This window comes from Bidens hawaiensis, unplaced genomic scaffold (genome assembly GCF_021521415.1).
Source record: "Bidens hawaiensis isolate Kalapana, Puna unplaced genomic scaffold, B.hawaiensis_p1.1 tig00013494_1, whole genome shotgun sequence".
Lineage (NCBI taxonomy): Eukaryota > Viridiplantae > Streptophyta > Magnoliopsida > Asterales > Asteraceae > Bidens > Bidens hawaiensis.
Window position 1 is genome coordinate 117,237 of NW_027492144.1, and position 22,741 is coordinate 139,977.

Genomic DNA, 22,741 nt, shown 5'->3' on the forward strand with positions numbered 1-22,741 from the left:
TTGAATCAACCCGAGGAAGATGATTGAGAATTTTTGGAGTTTATGAGTGAAGATTCCAAGGCAGAGGCAGCTGCAGACCAAAGAAGAAAAGTTAGGGAGGGTCACCAGATCAGTCAAATCAGCCTCGAGCGAGTCAGAAAGAATTGCGGAATTGGAAAGGGAACTCGCGGTTTATAGACGAGAGAAAAAGAAAGAGGTTGGTAAAGTCGGGGTGAAGTTCCCGGTTTGTGCAGAGTGTGGTGAGTTGGGGCATAAGACAGAAAATTGCCCTGAGTTTGATGAGGACGAGTATCCCGACGAGGAGGAAGTCAGTTACGCGTACGGGGAGTCCAAAGGCCAAGGGTTCAATTCGAACACTTATCACTCGGGCCTAAGGAATCACCCGAATTTCAAATACGGGAACGCGTCGAACCAGTCGAACCCGAACTTTCAGGGGTCCAGTCAGAACCGACAGCAGAGCAGCTACCGTCAGGGTGGTTTGAACAGTCAGTATAACAGTCGGAGATATAACAGAGATGGTTACCGGGGTAACAGTTCGTCGAGTTATCAGAATCAGAACCAGCAGAAGGGTAGTTCGGGAAAGTCAGACTCGATGCATTGTTGAAGCTTGTGACAGATAATCAGAAGGAAACTCAGAGACAGTTCGAGTTGAGAGACAAGTCAGCGGAAGCAATGTCAAAGCAGATTGGTCAGCTCGCAGCAGACGTGGCAAGATTTCAGAAGAACGCGGGTCAACTACCAAGCAATACCACAGTAAACCCGCAACATGCTAGCTCAAGCTCTAAGAAAGGAAATAATGTGCACATCAACGCGGTAAGTCTTTTACCTCATTTTGAAATTACTTGTGTTGAAGTTGAGTCGCCACCGCAGTTTGTTGAAGCAGTGGTGAATGATGTTAGTGATGAGAATGAAGGTGTTGGTCAAAATGAAATGGTTTTCCAAAATGAAGTGAAATTAAAAACAGATGAATTAATTTTTTGTGAAAACTGCACTTGTGAAAAATGTTTAAATGTCAAATTGACCAATACGGGAGATGAGGAGGTGGAGGATAATACCACTTCAAGTAAACTCCAAGACCAGGGAGTGCCATTTTTATCAATTTAAATTGGTGATTTTAAAACTGATCGGGCACTTCAAGATCTTGGAGCTTGTGTTAGTGTCATGCCCGGCAGTTTATATGATCAGTATGAGTTTGGCACGTTAGAAAATGTAAACACCCCCGTGGTGTTGGCGAATCAAACTCATACACAAGCCCGGGGTATAGTCACTAATGTAATGGTTCAACTGGATGAATTTAGTTACCCAGTTGACTTCCTTGTACTTGATTATGCTAAGGGTAATATTAAACAATCTGAAGTCATACTGGGTAGGTCATTCCCTGAAACAGCACATGCAGTAATTGATTGTGCTGAGGGATTTTTGGGCATTAAGTGCGGGAACCGTGTTAAGCGGTTATTATTGTTTGAAAATGCTACTAGCCCTCTTGTTGACAAGTGTGTACCATCATGCACAAATCATACAAGAGAGGGATGTTTTGTAACTGACAGGAACGAGCTGCAAAATGGGCATGAAGAGAAAAGGATGGAATGAGAGAGTCATTAAGATGAAAGATGGTGAGAAACCGACAGCAAGGAAGGGAAGGAGAGAAAAGGAATTGATGAGTTCCATGGTGACCTCATCGGCTTATGAAAATACTTGAGGCATTCGAGGCATTGTCGAGCTGTAGACACACAATTCAGCCATGACCGGGAGGCAACCCGTGGTTTGTAAGTGTGTTCCATTTTATTTTCTTTTCATTGTGTTGTTGTTTGACTTTGGTCTCGAGTTCTATGCAGCATATCTCAAGTGTGGGGAGGCTTTTGATGCAGTGTGCGTCTTGGAGGTTCGGTAAGTAATTGGTTAATTTCACGGCTTTCCAGGTAAGTATTGCAAATTCCGACTTCGGAAGCATGTTCAGAGCGTTGTCGGGATGTCGAAAAGTGACTGGGTCGGAAAATGCCCGACCCCAATTTGGCAAAAAACTTTCTGTTCACTAGGGACCATCGCGCTACGCGATAGTGGCTGGGACTTCCCAGACATCTGACGTCATCGCGTAGAGCGATGACGCCAAGACCAACCCCATCGCGCTACGCGATGGGGTCCAAACCTTAATTTGAATTAATTGGGTCGCGTAGCGCGACATGTGCTTACCTGACCCATCGTGCTACGCGATGGGTCCGCGGATCTCTTAAAAAATCAAAAAAAAAATATTTAAAATAAATAAGTAATAATAATATTTATATATAACAACCCTCCCACCTTGTCTGCTGTATTTGATCTGTATATTTGTATATTTGTTTGCGTTTCTTTTGGAACTTTGTGGGTGTGTTCACCATAAACCCTCACGAGACCTCACTCGTTCACCCGGGCTACCGGGGGGGTTTAAAGGGCTTGTTGCATACGCTAAATGCAACCGTGATTCCTACGAAAGTGAGTTAGGTCTTTTATTATTTTTAATTAATTAACAAATTTTTTTATGAAATTGACTAACTCGGCTCGGTAATGATTTTTATAATATAATAATAATATTAACTCTCGAAAGACCTAAGTCTTATACTTGTGAGTGGTTACTAATACATGTCTCGAGATTTATGCAGATTTGGTTACACAGAATTGGTTAGTGGTGGAGACGTGTGTCACGAGTGTGTTGAGTGTTGTGGGCCGAGTTAGCATTGCATTGTCATTATTATCAGGTGATTTCGGTTTCATAAACTATTTTGTAGTTGTATTTTTTATTTTTTTAGTTTAGTTGGTAGAAATGTAACTGTATATTTTTCTTTAGTTCATCACATTTGTTCCCCGAGTTTTTAAGTAGTAAAACTGTCAGTTCAACCCCGTCTCCCAAATGATTATTAATTGTTTTATTATTATTTTAACATTGAGGACAATGTCAACCTCAAGTGTGGGGATGGGGGACAATTGAAAATTTTTAACCCGATAGTACCTCGAACAGTATTCAGAAACTTAAGTTATTAACTGTCACTTATTGCTATTAATGCCAAGTTAGAGGTTTTTGGTCATGGTTGGTTTTTCAGCTTCTCGATAGTTTTCCCGACAAGTGTTTTTAAAAATGAGAAGTTCGAAAATGGAATCGTTTAGGTCGGGATAACGAGTCAAGGGGACGGGTATACATGTTTCATATCGGCAGCCCATATTTCCAGACATTTTGTGAGATTAGCCCCTATACTTAATACACATATTATATAATAGATATAAAACATGTCTTGTCATTTATTGAGGGAAACCGGTATGTTTTACAGAATTAGAACTTGCTTGTCACATGCTTTTCGGGATCTTAATACCACCACCTGTATGGAGATTAGGACTTTAGAAAACCCATTCCGTACATATTTTCCTGACTAAATAAATTCCTTACCCGACATTTTTCCCTAGGAGCCCGTTTGAACCATATTCCTTTTTCGTTTGTTAAACTGAACATTACATACCATTTCAGCCTTGGCCTTTATTTTATTTTTACCCGTGTGATGAAATCCAGTTCGTTATTGAGTTGTATATATATCGAGTTATACTTAGTCAGACGAGTTGTAAAGTTGTTAAGTTATGAGTTGTAATTATCAGTCATTTTAGTTAGTATTGATGCAAAAAAAAAAAAATTTGAAAAATTAGGAAAAAGACAAAAAGAAGTTTCAGTTAGTATTTCAGTTGTAAATAGCAGTTGATTATGTAATTAGTTCGTTTGTATTCGTGAGTCTGTATATTGGTTTGTTTAACTGGGTTTCATCCACCTGAGTCACTAAATAAGCCTAATCCGCACCTAAACCTAAGCCTCAGCAAAACACTAGTCTGAGTCTTTATGCAGCCGGTGGTTAATGGGTGGAGATAAGACTGACCTGCAACATATTAAGTTGTAACTCATATTAGGTATATTGAGGGCAGAGATATATACTGGCACATCTTTTGCTAATCCAAATATTGAACCGAGTGGAGTGTTGATAGTGTGAGGGGTATGAACATGTATGCCCTAACCGGAAACAAAGTACACTTGTCTGGACGATTATATAGTTTTATGGTGGCATTAACTTTATTTGTGGGTTGTCAATCTAGAAAGTGTCAGTCTGGGAAACTGGGTATGACCTTAAACCTTGCTAGTATTAATGGTGATAATTGATTGACCTATGATGGCGGTTAATGTTTACTTTAGATTTTGCTTGACGGCAAGCAAAAGATAAGTGTGGGGATGTGATGTTCGGTTTATTTGTAGATATTTATTTGGGTTAACGTATTTGTTTACTAGTTTATGATAGGAACTTTGGTACTTCATACATGTTTATTGTGTTTCAGGTCACAGGTACTCAACGCGCTTAATTTGGACCTGTATGAGCATGGGATGAAGACCCGGGATGTCCAGCACGCTTACCGAGGTAGTTAAACGAAGTTGCTGAGAAAAGAGACCCATCACGTAGCGCGATGGGTGTTGAAGGTGGGGCATCGCGCTACGCGACGCCCTGTAAGTTCCTGCGTTGACTTTGGTCCATCGCGTAGCGCGATGGACCAGGAGAGGAGGCCATCGCGCTACGCGATGGTCCCCAGAATCGTGAAAGTTAGGGTTTGTTTTATATTACGTTCTTGACGACCCAGAGGGACCTCTTCACCTTCCAGGCGATTTCCAGAGCAGCAGAGCAAGTCCCGATCATCCCCAATCATCTCTTAGTGTCCTACATGGTCTACCAGATCATAACCGAGGCCCGAGAGATGCCGATGCGCGGCTAGTATCTTCGAGTCATACCCGGGATGTAGAGTATTGTATCTTTCAGTTTTTCTCATGTATTTAGAATGAATTGATTGTAATGATCTTTGATTAATCTATGAGTATTGATGTTTAGTATTGCTGTGCATTCAGTCGGTTTAGGTTTTTGTCGATCAGAACAATTAGTTTGCCGGTTGCTATAATAATTGCTCGTAGGGTTGTTTTGACTGGTTGAATGTGATGAAGCATACGCTTTCCCTTAGTTGAGTCACACTGGCAGGGACTGTTTGATAACCAGTGCCGTGTGTTAATAAGCGTTGATGCCTAAGGTTTGTCTAGTTAGTCAATCGGTGTTAATCAGCGATTGTAAATCTCTTAAGTTGCATGAGTTTGCTGTTAGGTTAATTACTTGGATTCCCGGGTGTGATTTGTCTTTGTTAAGTGATTGAACACCTGATTACTTACTTGCTTGTTACAACATATAAACCATATGCTAGTGTGATCAGCACTTTAATTGAATTACTTCATAAGTTTAGAAATTGATTTCACTTCACACTGACCACATACTCCTGGTGGATACGATACCTGACCTACCCTAGCTGCTTAGGTTAATTAGGTTTTTGCATGACCCAAACGACGGTCATCATTTTTAAAAGCTAAATTTTGAACATTGAGGACAATGTTTGCCTCAATTGTGGGGATGGGGTAAAGATTGAAAATAAATGTTTAAAATGTCCCGTGAATTAAGAACTTTTGCAAAATAATGGAAAATGATATAAAAATGGGGATTATTTTTTCAAAATTATTATATATGTGAGAATAAAAAACCAGGAACACGCTTAATCTGGGATGTGTCGGTAGGCTTAGCTTTAAGAATAAAAGGATGGCTTGGTTGGTGACTTAATTAAACTTTAAATTACTTGATTTTAAGTGGGAAACGTCATCGGTTTTATTTGTTTAGCTAAGCCTGTGTAAGGACTGGGATGAAAGATTGGGCTATACTCAAGCCTTTTGTTAGTTTGATCACCAAAAGAAATTTTTAAATATGAATAGACTATTGACCGATGCTTGGATAGGCTTAACGTTAGAGTATGCTAGATGGATTGTGATGTAAACATAAATAAAAATACTTCTAGTTTAAGTGGTTAACGTTTCATAGGCGTATGATTTTATAACCTTAAATCCCATATTGATGGGATGCTCCGGGGTTCGGAGACCATGGATCTTTATGCGGTATATCATCTGGTTATTCATATCTCCTAAGTGGATTTATGGATATTAAAAGAGCTCAAAGAGCAAACCTGTAGTTTTATGCTAACACATAAGTCATTAAACTTGATTATATCGTATTTCAAAGTACAAATACACTACTAACTTGATCATCCACGCTGTTAGTCATATAGGGTCCCCTTGCTTGCGTTCTATTACCATTAAGAAACAGAATAGTAGGGACACGTCATATGTAAGCCCTACAGCTGAATTCGTGCATACTCAGCTATGGAGATGGACTTTGGGGTGTTTCTTGATAATGGGTGTATGTCATGTAGTGGGGACAAATTTGCTAGATAGTTACTTAATTGTACCTTAATCATATCCAATGGTCATTCTGGTAGACTTCGATGCTTAAGTTTAGGTTGGGCGATAATATCCTTGATTGTCTTAACTATTACATATGGGCTTAAAAAGTTCACAATTTGTGCAAATTTTTGATCAACTATTCTTAAGGTTTAAATAAAAATTGGGGTGGTCTGGTTCGGTAAAACCATAATAAAGCATGGTAAGGCGGCTTCAGAGCTTTGAAGAGTGGGTCCCATTTAATATATTAACTAATGAAATTGCCACACCATATTTTTCCCAATAAGTATTAGGGCATGAGTTTAAGTGGACAACAATGTTAGCAATCGCGGTTTTTGTGTTCTCTGTAATTAATTAAAATAATCTAAAGTGTTTTGTAAATACAGTCTCTGATTCTTATTCCATTGCAAAGTCTTTTTCGAGACGAAAAAGGATAAATATGAGGATGTGATAGTTGGGTAAAGTTATGTATAATATTATATTAATTGGTTTGATTTACTTAAATAACGGAGTGAACATGGGTACTTCAAGCGTGTTTATGTGTTTCAGGGCATTGGATGCTATGAATGCTTATTGGGGTGATTTACGAGCTTGGAATGAAGACTTAGAAGTGTGGGATTGGAATGGCACGCTTCCTGATGCAGAAATAAAGAAAAACAAGATTTTTGTCTTCCACTTTTGTCCTTCACGTGACGCGAAGGAAAGTTGAAGATGTTGGTTCACGCTACGCTAACCAAGCCAGAATGAAGCCCGACTATTTTATCCTTCGTACGACGCGAAGGACAGACCCATTACCAGTTTGCGCTACGCGAATCGCCTTAAAACGAAGAAAATGAACCCAAACTATTATATAAACGTTTTTAAGCCTCTTTCGAGATACCACTTGCTCCAGGAGCTGAAGATGAACCCTAAGACGAATTTCCATCATCCCGAAGCTTTCGGTTCATCAAATCACCACATGTTCTCATCCATCCATAATATAATCAAGTTAATCATTATGTTGATTCTAGGCTAAACCCTAGTGTTCATTCTAGGCTATGGTTTTGTGTAAAACAAGTTATGACCAGATTCATTATGCTTTATGTTTAAGAATTTGATTGAGTTTTCGTATTTGATCTTGTTCAGTTTATGCTTTGATTGTTTAAACAGTTTGTGTCATTGATTATTGAATCTTGCATCACTTGTTTGGTTGTGTTCATCAACATTTAGGGTTAGCTCTTGTGTCATTGAACTAATAACCACTAGTCATTGCAATCTAATTGGTTTTCATAACTTAAACTGGTAATTAGGTAGACCGAGTCCAATTGTGTCAAAAATTCGGTTTAGGTATCATTTGTCATCACAATCAAACTAATAGGTATAGTAATTACTGCGCAATCGATTCAGTTGAATATGCGATTGGTTTAATATCACATTACCTGAACCTAGAAGTGAATACCTTTTCTCTTTATTGTTTACAACTTTAGAAGTAAACGTGTTGCTTTAAGATTAATCTCTAAAACTGCTTGATATCGTCTGTCCGCTTAGATAGTTAATTAGTTAGTTTAAATAATGAATTCCACTTGCATTTTCCATAGATTCCATGTGGAGACGACCTTACTTACCCGTACTAGTTATAGGTATTTAAGTTATTAAAATACTTGTTTTTTATTAGAGCGCGACATCTATATCACTAAGATACTTTTCTAGAGAGTGCAGAAGTCAAACATAGCTAACTTCAATAGCTATCCAGCCTATTATAAGTTACCCAAATTCTCGATCCAACTAAAATTTCCAACCTCATAATTTAAATAATCATTCCACAACGCACTTTGTTCAAGCACCTATGATTCAAAATACTGTTCCTCATATACAATATGTATAAATCCCATAACATATGCAACAGATGTAATATGTTCAAATTCCCATCACTCAAGTAGCTTCACTTCAAAACCTATTAAATACTACCTCTAAAAAAGCACCATCATCATCAACTCAAACTCTTCCTAAGAATATAGCTTCCATTATCTTCACAAAACCCATTAAATTCACTCGAGGTGAATTCTTCTCTCGGATCGGTTCGGAGTGTTTTAAGGGCGCTTCAATTTCTTTCTGAACCAAAGCTTTGAACTTCTTGAATTTCTCGAATGCCTCACTTTTCTTTCAACAAAACGGACCACATATACCGTGAAAAATAACCAATTAATACGAAATTGCATTTATACCTGATATGGTGGAGGGGGTAATCGGACAACAAAAATCCCCATGAACAAGCTCGAGAACTCGTTTAAACATCGTGGCAACAGGAATGACTTCTGTGTATGTTTGCCCACCAAGCATGACTCGCACATCTCATTCTTGTGCCCAACCTATGGTAAGCCATGAACCATCTCCTTTTTAGCCATCGAATTCATCGTATCAAACCTAATATGCCCAAGCCTTGTATCTAACGCCAAGCATCAACACCAATCTTGGCTAGTAAACAAACCGGTGTACCCATGTTTAAACATATCTTATATTACCGACTCGTGATCTCATTACTTTCATTAGCAACCTTCCACCCCCATCATGCATAGTCAAGTATTCTTCTTTCGTTCTCACATCACAACCAGAGTCGGTAGCTTGACCTAGGCTCATAATATTGGTTTTAAGCCCGAGTACATAGTACATTTCGGTTAGCATATTTTTCTCACCAGATTTTCCTTGAAAGATCATTGAGCCTCGCCTCGATTTTCACGCACGACTCATTGCCAAATCTTTCATTTTCGGTTATGCTTTCATTTAAATTCTGAAAAGCATGACCGGTTTCCTGTCATATGGTTGCTTGCCCGTTATCTAAATATCACACATTATTCTCTACTTTATCGGTTTCGAATTTCTTGGGTATTAGATTCTGTTCATTCAAGAACACAATCTCGTGTACATAGGCGGCATCGGCCTCCACCGTTCCTATCACGTTTTCATCCTATAATTTTTGGCATTTCAATGCAACGTTCCCCATTTGATCATATCGATAACAAACCACCTTGGAGTGATCTTTCTTTACACTTTCCTTCCCTTTTGACTCGGAACAAGACTTAGTCCGGTTCAGCCCGTTGCCACGGCCTCTTCCCCTGCCTCGATTACTTCGGCCTCGACCTCGACCTCTTGACCCATTTTGTCCCCGTCTTAAATAAGAGCTTTCACCATTTGAGAATAATAGGTTACTTTGTGTTTCCATACCCTATTACTTGATTCGCTCTTCGTAGGCTTTCAACCTTCTTACGACATCTTCAAACCCGGTTTTGTTCAAATCCAAAACTTGTTCTAACGAAGCAACTATTTGAATGTATTTAGAACGAGGAAGTGCCTTTAAAACTTCTTTACCACTTTGTCTCTTTACTCTCTTCTCCTAGGGCTGAAGATTTTGAGGCCAAACTTGATAACTTCCCGATGAAGTCATCAATCGATTCTGAATCACGCATTTTCAGATTATCGAATTTTGTGGTTAGAGATTGGAGACGAGCCTCTCTAAACCAATCATCCCCCAAATGGCGGCTTTGATTGCACCCAACATATCTTTTGCAGTTTCCTGATTGCCTACTTGCATAATCAGATTTTTAGGTATTGACTGAAATATAATGGTTGTTGCCAAGTCATTTTTCTCATTATCTGCTGAATCTGACCCAATCGTTTCCCACACCTTGTGAACCTTCAAGAAAATTTTCATTCTCATGGCCCATACGATGTAATTTGTAGCAATTAACGTGAGAAATTGCACGAATGTAAACCCCGCTTATTTCCCGTTCGGTTGTGGTACAAAATCCCCCATATCTTTCAGCACTACTTGCTTAAACCACCTCACCATAATCGAAACAAAACAACAATTTGTAGATATGAAATAACTCAATCAAACCTGGCTCGTTTAATCATAAGCAACAGCGGCAGCAGCTCGGTTTCTGGTTGAACGCATAACAGCAGCAGGGGTGCACAATAGCAACGGTGCACAGCTGGTGATTATCGTTCAGATTCCTTGAACATGGCTCTGATACCAATTCAAGGTCTTCTGAGGAATTAAACGATAATCGGTAAGCAAACAAATATAAAGAGATTACACTTTGTTATTAGGGAAATATATCTCATTGTTTTCTTATTCTTAAACCCTAACTCGGTTAAGATACATTATATGAGAACCTAGCTTGCTCCCCAACAAAGACTAACAAACCATAAAGCCATAACCCTAGCCATCTAGCTAGGACATCTCAGGTCGGCCCACTTGGTCCAACTTAGTAATTAGCCTTCATCCGCGACTCGTACATGTCGAATCGTCAAGTTTATCCGACACAACAACCCTACCACCCTAAACAAAGTGGGAATGGCAAGTCAAATCATATATATATATATATATAGAGAGAGAGAGAGAGAGCAGGGTTAGAATAAGAAGTTATAGATTCATGAGAAGTGTAGGAAGTAATATCGACCATTGGATGGAATATAACATATAAGGGTAGGATGGTCCATAGGTTTTTTATTATTTATGGAATTAATTTATGAGTTATTATAATTACTTCTCCTTCTCTATATACCAACAATCTATTCATTGTAATTCAAATTAATTTCAGGTTACATACAGGCCTAGTTTTAAAGAAATAAATCATTCAAGAAGTGGGGATATCGACCATCATTCACCCGCTTATTATTCACCTGCCTATCACCACCACCATGCAAAATCTCATAGAAGTGGGGATGTGCAAAGGTTGTTTGTAGCATCAGATACAACGACGGCGATGGATCTAAGATCTGTGACTAGCGGCTCAATGGTTGTGGTTGTTGTCGGGTGCGAGAGCAGAAGCATCAACGATATGAGATTCATGTTCTAGGTTGTTTGGCTGGGCGGCGGCGCTGAACGGCCACCACTGCGGCGACGCTGAACGACCACCCCTGCGGCAAGGCTGAACGGCCAGCCATATGGCGGCGTTTTTTTTAAATTAATTGAGGCTATGTCAAAGATCCCTACAATCATCTTTCCGATTACAAGATTCAGAATCGGCATCTGAGATACCTAGATGCAGATGCGTTCTGGGTATGAGGGTAGATTATACTTACGTATGATATGTTATCAATGTCTCTATTATGTCATCAGAATCAAAATCATGCCCTTTTGCATACCAATCTCATCATGGAATTGAATGTAGATGTTCAAAGATTTGAACTTTATTGCTTTATGTGTGATGAGTAGATTTGGTAGAGTTGTGATGGTGGGCAGACGTTAGAGTAGATATAATAATAATAATAATAATAATAATAATAATAATAATAGGAAATTTTTGAGTTTTGTGATGGGATAAAATGATTTAAAAAATCTGAAACGGGACGGAGTTTGTTCATAATGGTAAACAAGTTGTTTTAGTTCTTTATGTTTATAGTGTGTTTCTGTTAATGAAAGTTGGCATTAAAAAATTAGTGTGTTTTTGTTCTTGGCGTTCTTGGTGTTGTGCTTTAAATTTTGATTAAAATCTGATGGTTTTTTTTTAATTTTGATTATTTTGATCTAAAACACACTGTTATATATCTTGTTATGTTCTTGATGGTGTGTGTTAAATTTGGATTAAAAAATAATAATTGTAGATTGATAATGTTTCCATATAAAATATAACACACTTGATTATTATACCCCTGGAGTGTTATAAAGCATGCATATTCGATGAAACACATCGCCTAAAAAACACACTTTCCATCTAGACCATCAGATCACTAAATCTAACGCACCAGATAACCTCTTACACTTTTTAGACGCACTTCACATCTTATTATAACTCCACCTTATATATATATATATATATATATATATATATATATATATATATATATATATATATATATATATATGGGAAGTATAGAATGAAAACACATTTAAGTTGTGAAAACCCTATGTACCATCATGTTTTTACATATAATATATATTGTGTTACATTTAATACAAAACATCGAAAAATTTTAAAAAGAAAAATTTGTTTTGCTATTTTTTTTACAATTTTTTACTAATTTTTACATAGGTTTTCAGGAGAGAGAAAATGTTATATTTAGTTTTATATTTTTTATTAATTTTAATTGTGAACCACAAGATTCAAATTTTAATTAAAAACATGTGATTGAGAATGTGTTTCTAGAGTTTTCGCAACTCAAGTGGGTTTTTGTTTTAATCTAATATAGTGGGTTTATTTTAGCCTAATATATGGGAAAGTTAATGTATAAAAAAAATTAACATGCTAATTGTCATAATCAAGTAGAGTAATTATATATACAGGTAGAGTAATTATGTAATTACTCTACTTAATTCTCACAATTAGCATGCTAATTTCATTTGTATGTTAACTTTTTCATATATATATATATATATATATATGGGTGGTATCAAGTGAAAACTCCTCTTAAAGAGAAAACATAAAAACTTTTAAAAAAATATTTTTTACTTTTTTTTTAAATTTTTTTTAAGTTTCTTTTTTTTCATTATTGTTATATGTCGTTACTAGTTCCAAAAAATAAATATATAAAATTGTCGGTAACCTCGTCGGTGTAGGGCACATGTGTAATAGTGTGCATTGCATAGATGTAAAAGTGTTGTTTTGCATAGAATACAACACTATTGCACATATTTGATACAACACAATTGTATATATACAATATAAGACTAATACGCACATCGAATACACATTAGTACGTATGTGTAATACAACATTAATGCACATGTGCACTACATCGAATTTTATTTTATTATTATTATTTTTTCATATAATACAACACTACTACACATATACAATACAGAAATATTGAATATAAACAATTAAACACTATTTAACTTAAAAATACATAGTAATACACATGTGTAATACAACGGTATTGCACAGTAATACGTATGTGCATTACAACGGTTTTTTTTAATTTTATATTTTTTTTATTTTTTTCGAGTAAAGGATAAGAAAATATAAGAATAATGAGAAAAACATAAATTTGAAATTATTTTTTTATTTTTAATTAAAAATAATTCTTTAGGAGTTTTTAAGTTTTCTCTTGATACTTCCCATATATATATATATATATATAGGGTTATGTTATAATAGGAAGTATACTTTTAATAGGAAGGATAAGAAGTAATCTTGTCCATTGATTTTGAATATGGAGGGTTGAGATTAGTTTAGGGGGAAATCAAGTGTGAACTTTTAATAGGAAGGTAAAGGGCATAAAAAAAATAACACATTTATTGACTTTCTCTCTCCACATGCAAAACACATGCTAATTCCCCTATCATTTTAAAAAGTCCATAACTTTTTTTTACAACGTTTTTATTGAAAAACAAATTCACCATAATAACGAGTGTCTTTTTATCTTTTATATGAGTACCATATTGTAATATAAATATTAAAAAAAAATAGTGGGTTTTTTACAAATTGTGTTTTACCGAATTGTGTTTTACAAAATTGTGTTATACAATAGTATTTTTCATTGTGTTTTTTCCATTGTGTTATTTACATTGTGTCATATAATTGTGTTTTTTATTGTGTTTTTATCATTGTGTTTTTTTTTTCATAGTGTATTTTTCCATTGTGTTTTTTTATTGTGTTTTTTGGGACTTTTCCGGCGAGGTGGTGGCGGTGGGTGACGGTTGTGGTGGTGGTGGGCGGTGGAGTGGTGGTGGTTGTAAAAGATGAGTGAAGATGTAATTGAGTTTTATGTAAGTGGGTTTTTGAAATTAATTTAAGTGGGTTTTGAGATTAAAGTAAGTGGGTTTTGATATTAAAGTATTAGACTAAAATACCCTCCTTCCTAGCCTTCTTAGGAAAATCAAACTTTTTATTTGAACCTAACCCTATATATATATATATATATATATATATATATATATGGGGGGATCTTTTGAGAACCATGTTGAGTTGTAAGAACTCAAGAACTCCATTCTATGCCACACATTTAATTAAATGGATTGGAATATATGGTTGAGATTAAATCTGACAAAAAAGTCAAAGTAGGAGAGAGAATAAAGATGTAAGTAGTTACATTAACTTTTACGTTCGTTACACATGTGTAAAAAATTGACTCGGTGCGTAAAAAATTCTGTAATTTTTTTACGTGTATGTAGCCTACATATATTACGTATGTGTAAAAAAAATTCGAAAAAAAATCGTTACACTGAGTTCTTTCGAGTTCTTAAAACCCAAATGGGTTCTCATTTGAAATCTCCCCTACATACATATATATATATATGCAAAGTAGAAAAAATTACAAATTTTGTCCTTTTAAATTAGCTAAATTATGGATTGGGTCATTTCTGAAAATGAGTTTCACTCTTTATCCTTTATTTGAATATTTTGCTCGGTTTTAGTCCTTTACATTTACGGGCGATAAGTTTTTCAGTTAAGTAATCACATGAGCACTCACATGAGGGCATTTTTGTCATTTTACCCTTTAAGGACCATTTGTGTAAATTTAGTTACTTTTGATTATTTATTATATTTAAATATCAAAAATAAAAACCCAATGTACTATCTCTCTCTCTCTCTCTCTCTCTCTCTCTTTCTCTCTCTCTCTCCAACCAACCCCGTCTTTATGGACTAAAATCGAGCCAAACATGCATATAAAGGTTAAAAACTAAAAGTCATTTTCAAAAAGGACCCATTCCATAATTTAGCTAATTCAAAAGGATAAAATTTGTAATTTTTTCGGCAAAGTATAGAATGAAAACCTATTTAATTTGTGAAAACCCTATGTAACATCGTTTTTTTTTCTTACACACGTAATATATGTTGTAACATTTAATACAAAACATTGAAAACTTTAAAAAAAATGTTTTGCTATTTTTTAACATTTTTTTACTAATGTTTTTATATGTTTTCAGAAGAGAGAAAAAGTTATATTTACTTTTACATTTTTTATTAATTTTATTTGTGTACCACAAGTTTCAAACTTTAATTAAAAACATGTGGTTGAGAATGAGTTTATAGAGTTTTCACAACTCAAGTAGGTTTTTATTTTAACCTTACCCTATATATATATATAAACATGATCAAATACATTTTATTCTTAACATGAAAACAGTGAGAACCAATTTGCTGTTATTATTAGGTTTATTTTTATAAGTGTTTCTGTTATTTTTTGTTCGTATTTGCTAATTTTCGATTATGAGACGTTATAAGTATTTGCTTATTTATATTTTGTTGTTATTATTAGATTTTTTCTTTGGCTGATATTGGTATTTGTTAGTATTTGTTGTTATTATTTTGTTCTTGATTTTGATTCTTTTGCTGTAATTTTTAGGTTTTTTTCTTTGTTATTACAAATAATTGTTTATGTAGATTGGTATTGTAGTTGGTATTGTTTCTTACGTTCTCATTTTTTTATAAATTGATATTATTTTCTACGTTCTCATGTTAAGACTAAAATGCACATGAACCTTATATATATATAGGGAGGGGATCTAGAAAGAACTCCTTAAAGAGAGAACTAGAGAACTAATAAAGAAATATTTTTAATTTAATTAAAAAATATTTTTAAATTTTCGTTTTTGCCATTATTCTTATATTTTGTTACCACGTACTCGAAAAATATAAAAAAAATAAAAAATAAATAAATAATAAAAAAAAAACTCGTTGTAGTACACATATGCAATACATTGACTTTTTTTATTGCATATGTGCACTAGTGTGTATTTTGATATGTGCAATAATGTTGAATAGCATATATGCAATATTTTGTATTGTATTAGTGCAATAGTGTTATAATATATACAAAATTACCAAAAAACATTATAGTGCATATGTGCATTAGTGTTGTATTACGTATATGCGATAGTTTGTTTTGAGTGCAATTATTAGTGTTTGTATTTGCATATATTCAATAGTGTGTATTGTATAATGCAATTGTGTTGTATTATATGCAATAAAACACTATTGTATATATGCAATACACATTAGTGCACATATGCACTACATCGCCGGTATTTTTTATTTTTTTTTATTTTTATTTTTTAGGAATAATATCATCTTATTAGGAGGAAAGAAAAAAAAAATCGCAAAATATTTTTTTAAAAAAGTTAAAAAATAGTTTTTGTTAGTTTTTATTAGTTATTTAGTTCTCTTTTTAAAATGAGTTCTCTCTAGATACCACCCCTATATATATATATGCAGGATATCGCTACTATAAAAGGAAATATATTATTCGGAGCATTCCCAATGGGTGGTTTCCCCATATTTATGTGAGTGTATTCTCCATTTTTAGAGTATGGTTGTGAGTGGTTGTGAGTAGAGGATATAGAAAATTTACTGTTAATAGTTAAATTTAGAGAAACACTATTCACATTCTTAAATTTTTTAATATTTTTTTATTGTTTGTGCAGAAAAGAGAAAAGATAATGATAAAGGTATAAAAAAGTATTATTTAATTGAAAATAAGAGAAATATAGTAATTTTTAGTGTAATTTTAGAGACCGAGATAGAGAATGGATTGGGAATGCTCTGATACCTGGTAGTTGTGAACTTTGTGGGATAGACGGAGTTGGCTGTGAAATTGGTGATGGGACAAGCTCGGCACTCTGGTTATAAAACCGATATGACTCGTATCTAAAAGTACACATAGGTAGAAGAATTCTTCCGCCAATAGCACCATTAAGCCATCGTGCTATTTCATTAATAATATCCTCCAAGCAATCACTGCACTGTGTCTCCGAAAGGTCTGGAGTACACTGCACAAGTCCATAGATTTTTGAGAAACCCGGACCACTCGTGCTGTTGGTGGCAAATTTCTGTAGCGAACCGCCTGCGGCTGCAACACGCCTTAGATTCGTCAAGAGTGGCCCCAAAGCACCATTGAACTGATTAATATCTGATGCATTTTGGGGGTCAGCCTGAACCAGATAAAATTTTATTTGTGTGCTTCTCAATATTATCTCGTTGGAGTATTTAACCAAACAGTAGCTGTAGTATCCTATGGCTTCTTTTTGGTATGGGCAGAGTTGGCGCAACTGCACAATGGAATCATTAAGACAACTCCGACATATGTCGGGGTTTACATCACCTCGGCAAAGGGCGACCGAGTTGACCTTATCATCGCCTTGGCCGGTGGATAAGTTGTAGAAACCAAAGCCGTTGTTTGTGGTGGGGAGGGTAGAGAGTGTGGTGTTGAGGTTTCTTTGGTACGTGCTGTTTATGGTGTAGTTAGCCGCGTTTTCGCAGAAGTAGTCAAGGAAATCTGGTTGAGCTAAGGTGGTGGTGGTGATTAAATACAAGAAAATATAAGATATCAACCATAAAAGCAAATTTCTTACTGGGATGAACATACTTTCCTATGAAGGAGGAGAGGGGAGATGCAGGATATTTAAGGAGCAAGATAATAACTAGCATACGAAGGCATCTATTTGATGTGGAGGAGAATTGAGAATTTGAGATGCATGGTGTCCTAGGATATTTATGGTATTATAGAATGAATACGTAGCCGTCTATATTGACGGTTAAAAGGAGGGTGTTGGAGCTTCTCTAATATAGAGTTTTTAAATGTTTTTATAAGGGAGAAAGTAAGATGAAAGAGAGATGAAGTGATGTAAAGGTGAGAGAAGATAAATAAGTTTTTAACGAAGAACGACTAAAAACAGATATGTGAGTGTGGTTAGGAGAGAAGAAAAAAGAGAAAAATGTTGTTTTTATGTGATGCGTGTAGGGCAGGAGAGAGAAGACATACGATTGGTGGGGCAAGTGACACACGGAATACAAAAATACCTTCTAAAAATCACTCTAGTGGTGATGCTCTTAAATGCATAATGTTGGCAATAGCGATGGGGCAACGAGTTACGAGCGGGTTTGGTACGGGCCCAAAACCATTTAGGTATTTGTTGAGTAATTACTCATCATGACGTTGGGTATCGTATATGTTCGAGGAGTTCCGAATATACCCGTTAATTTATTACACATACGCGTCGGTATACCAGACTCAAAACCCATCTTATATACTGGTAACTGCTAATCAATTACAAAATATAATTATTAATTAACAAACAGTAGCTTCATTTACAAATGTTATATACGCTTATTATATTTTTAGAAACTTAAAATATAACAATCTATTAGATTAGTTATATCGATATATTTAAAACAAACAAATAAATAAAATTATGTTGTGTTACTAGGGTACATAATCGGGTAAACCAAAATATGTTACCAGGTAATCGTGTCGGGTAAACAATGCATATCACAAGTCACATACCTGTCTCACACCTGCTAAAATTTCAAAGGTAATACCATATATAACTGGTCTCATACTCTAATTGGATGGCTATTACCCATCCTCATTATTTACGGGTTAAGCTATCCCATCATATTCAAGTTTCATTATCATCCCAAGTTGGGTTCCAATATGTAGAAACATAGATATTACATCAATATAGCAGGTAGGCGGGCAACAAGCTGCGCCGCCACCCCTTTCTGAATTGCAAACCTTAACCTGCTAAAGACATACCCCTGCCCCTTTGGAGTCGACACATTGCTATGCACAACCTGTTGGACCCTGGTTAGAAAACGGATAGCTTCCGGTGCCAAGGAGCCAAATGTATCAAAAGCCAGAGGGACAAAAACATGTTGGTTCTCTTCGCAGGCTTTAGCATGTTTCTCCACCTTCTTCGTTTCAGCCATTTTCATTGCTTTCCCAGCTACAAACCCATTATCCCTCAAACCAGCTAAGGGAGATACCCCTGTGAGGTCAACACAAGCGTGTTTCCCCCCGGCCCAACCAAAGACGAGCAAATCTGCCGGTCGTAGACTGGATCTCCCTTCCGTGGGGTCTGTAAGGAAGTTTACGGGGGCTTCCTTTTTAGCTGATATCCCAGCTCGCCTTAAGATGTCCCAAAGAACGTCCCGCACCCAATCATGTCGGTATTTGAACCCAGGCATCTCCTTGCAATGAACCGCATGCTCTCCGAATTTATCCAGGCAGGCCTTACGGCAGATCGGACATGTTTCGTCTTCTGGGTACATTGGGACCATCAAACGGTACTTAAGAATGGCCCTATACTCGACCGCAGACATGCTTTGGCCCAAGCCATCAATCGGGATAACGGTCAGAAAATCTTGGGCATGAGGACCTTGTAAGCATTCAAAAACCGCCTTATGTCGGGGGGGACAATCCAAAAACTTCTCCCAGGCTCTGAGCGATTTTTCCAAAAAGGGCATTCGCCAAAGTTTTTTGAGGCTTTGGTGGGGCGGTGTCCATATTAAAGAAACCGCCAATGTCAAAGTCTGGGAGAGCGCCATTTAGGCGTTCCAGGGCCTGCACGTAGTCTGGGTCCAGGTCGACAACTCCGCTATTCCTTAAGATGTGATTCTGTAGCTTCCAAGACTGAGCCCTCGACGCTACAAAAGCGTAAACCCCAACATCATGAGCCGAAAGAAGGCCTAAACCCCCTAAGCGCATCGGTAAAGATGCAAGTCGCCACTGAAGATCACCAAAGAACGGGCCTCCACATACAACTATGTCTTCGATGGCTTCTCGTATCCCCTTATCAAAACAGGATACCGCATCATCCATCATATGGGGGTGGCATGTTCGTAACCCAAAAAGCAACTTAGCAACCCCCATGCAAGACCTAAGCAGGAGGAGTTCGCTCTGGGGATCCCTAAGGCAAGGTAAGAGTTTCATAAGATCAACCGCACGAGATGCTCTCCGCCTCGCCAACTCCTTAATAAAGTAGGGATCTCGACTAACAGCCCCTCCAAGGAGCTTTACCCCTCTCTCTGGTCTACCAATCCCACTAGGGAAGAGCCCATCTTTGACTTTCACCCCATTACACGCTGGCCAAAAAACCTCGGTTTTCTTAATATTAAGTTGCAGCCCCAATGATGGCCCTTCCGAGTTGATAATGTCTAGGGCTTTAGCGACTTCGTTGGCACCACCAATAATAGTCCCATCATCCAAGTACCAAGCATGAAATGGGAGGTTACAGTTATTTTGTACCCGGAGAACAAGAGGGTGTAATGCTAAGGCAAAGAGGAGGGGCCCAAGGGGGTCTCCCTGCTGAACCCCAGTAGTAGCCCTTATACAGTCATCATCAACGTACAACCTAGCCGGCTGGGCATAAAGGAACTGGACCCATAGATAGATAGACGGGCAATGATGATGAACCTCTCGGAGAAGGGCTGTGCGGTCGACCATATTGAAGGCGTTGGAGAAGTCCACGGTAAGCATAGCTAAAGAGCCGTCCGCGTGAAAGGAGTTAAGAAACCGGTTCGCGCTGTGAAGCACCGCCTCTGCCCCATTAGGGGTCCCCACCCCAAACTGAAAGTCCCCTAAAAACTGAGTCATTTCCTTCCCAACCATCTTCATAGCCACTTTAGAAACCAACCTACACCAGATAGCCCCCACAGCAATGGGCCGAATTCCATTATCCGGCTTTAATAAAGGGGTAAGGGGGCCGAAGCAATAAACTCAGCCAGCACCTTGGGGCACAGACCCCCTAGCCATAAGTTGACGACTTCAGTGATGGCTGAGAGCAGACCCATGGAAGTCACTGATCCCTCACCACTAAGAGCGTCCAACAAGTGTTGCGCCCACATCCCGTCTCTCCCGCATGAGGTCCCTTTAGGAAATGATCGGATACATCTAAGCACACAGTCCCCATCCACAGAGAGAGTAGGCAGGACGACAGAGCTAGAAGGCAAGGACGGAGGCGGCACCACTGGGTGTTTATCAATGAGGGCTTTCATGGTTGAATCTCCAAGAGGGGCAACCCCACTTGAGCATAATACCTTGACTGCAGCTGTGAAATGACCATCCCTGACCATCCCAAGTTGGTGGGCACTTATTGAAACTGAATTTAAATTTGTGTTAGAACTTAACATGAAAGCGAACATATCACGTGTTTTATTGGTCGACCGAACACGACAATGTTTAAGAGTAAACAACCATTTCTGTCCATGTTTGATATTTTTGTCATTTTCATCAAAGATGACTTTTTTTTCTCTCATTTCCATCCTCATTGTTTGTTTTCTATAGTTAAATGGGTGTGAAAGGATCATAACACTCCGCAAAAAGAAATCTACGCATTTGGGGTAGCGTGGCGGGGCCACATGATTTAAAAGAAAAAAAAATTGAATTTTCAAATGACGATTGTCAACGAAGGCCAAGAAATATAATTCAAACTATTTTCCACAAACTCTTAATGCTAAGGTCATATACACTGTACGACAAATAGGGTCGACAAGAGGCAATGTTGGGCGAGAACACCCCCCACCCCTCCTCCCCCACGATAAGAGGGGCGATAAAAAATTAAGATTTTAATAATATGACCATTGGTTCAATAGTTAAAAAAAGATATTTTAAAACAATATATATATATACACACACACACACACACATATATACTCTTCTCTAAAAAATTCATACTTCATCTTCAATATTTTCAATCTTTCAAACAAAAATACCACATCTCTTCTTCAAAAATACCTATGAAAATTAATCCTAGAAACAACAACATGAACCATCCATTTCCCACTTTCGGGCAATACCATAATCTACAAAACTAACCGAACCAACCACTGGCATGGCTCAGTTTCGGCCAACACCCTACTCCGCAAAACCAACAAACGGAACACCGAAACCAACCGAACCTAAACTATCCATTTCCTTTTCCCGACCCGAACTTAAGCATGTATGCATACTTGCTCAACCCCCAAAACCCCATGCCAGTGTTCAGGTCTAGCCAACCGGACACGGTGCCGGAGGCTCAATCGGCGCGGGCCTCCTGTTCAACCCGAAAGGTGGGCCGTAAACATAAAAAAGAAGCAACGGTGGAGCCAGCGACGCCACGTGAGTACTTACCATGGACAGAGGAGGAGAAGGAACAAGCTCTCACACGAGCTTGAATTGCCATTTCGGAGGATCCCTAAGTTTGTAAGTTATTAATATTAAATATTTATTTAATTTTATTAAGTATTAATTTAAAATTAATATTAACTGTGAAAATAATTTTAATTGCAGCAAACTTTCAAGCCGTCGGAATAATTTGGAAGAAAATATTTGAAGTTTGGATCTAGCTAATGAGCAAACTGGTTGATTACTGGGGTAAAGAAACGATTCAAGCCCGTTGTAAGGTCATAAGCCAAGATTACCAAAAATATGTTGGGATATACAACCGAGTGAAGCGAATCAGTTAGAGTTGCGGGTAAAACGATGCTAACATCCAAGCTCGAGCGTTAACCGACTTTCGGACTCAAGGGCAACCGGAAGGTCGGCAAAGGAAGGCATTTAAGTATTTAACTTCTTGGGAGAAACTTCGGGTTTGCCCGAAATGGAACGGGGCACCCACCGTTCCGGTAGCTCGATGATCCGGCGCATCATCCTGAGCATCATCCCGGGCTCAAAAACGGTCGAAGACCTCGTCTTCGACAAATCCGAGCACACCTGCAACACCCTCCGATGCTCATA

General features: G+C 37.3%; 1 pseudogene across 1 annotated transcript in view; it reads right to left on the bottom strand.

The window, feature by feature from the left end:
- LOC143544198 (cysteine-rich receptor-like protein kinase 15) overlaps positions 1-18,583 on the bottom strand; it is an 85,964-nt pseudogene extending 67,381 nt beyond the window's left edge. The window contains exons 1-2 of the transcript XR_013137208.1: positions 18,530-18,583; positions 16,796-17,615 (exon numbers count right to left, since the gene is read on the bottom strand). The product of XR_013137208.1 is annotated as a cysteine-rich receptor-like protein kinase 15 (transcript). The remainder of the gene's footprint in view (positions 1-16,795; positions 17,616-18,529) is intronic.
- Positions 18,584-22,741: the final 4,158 nt, after the last annotated feature.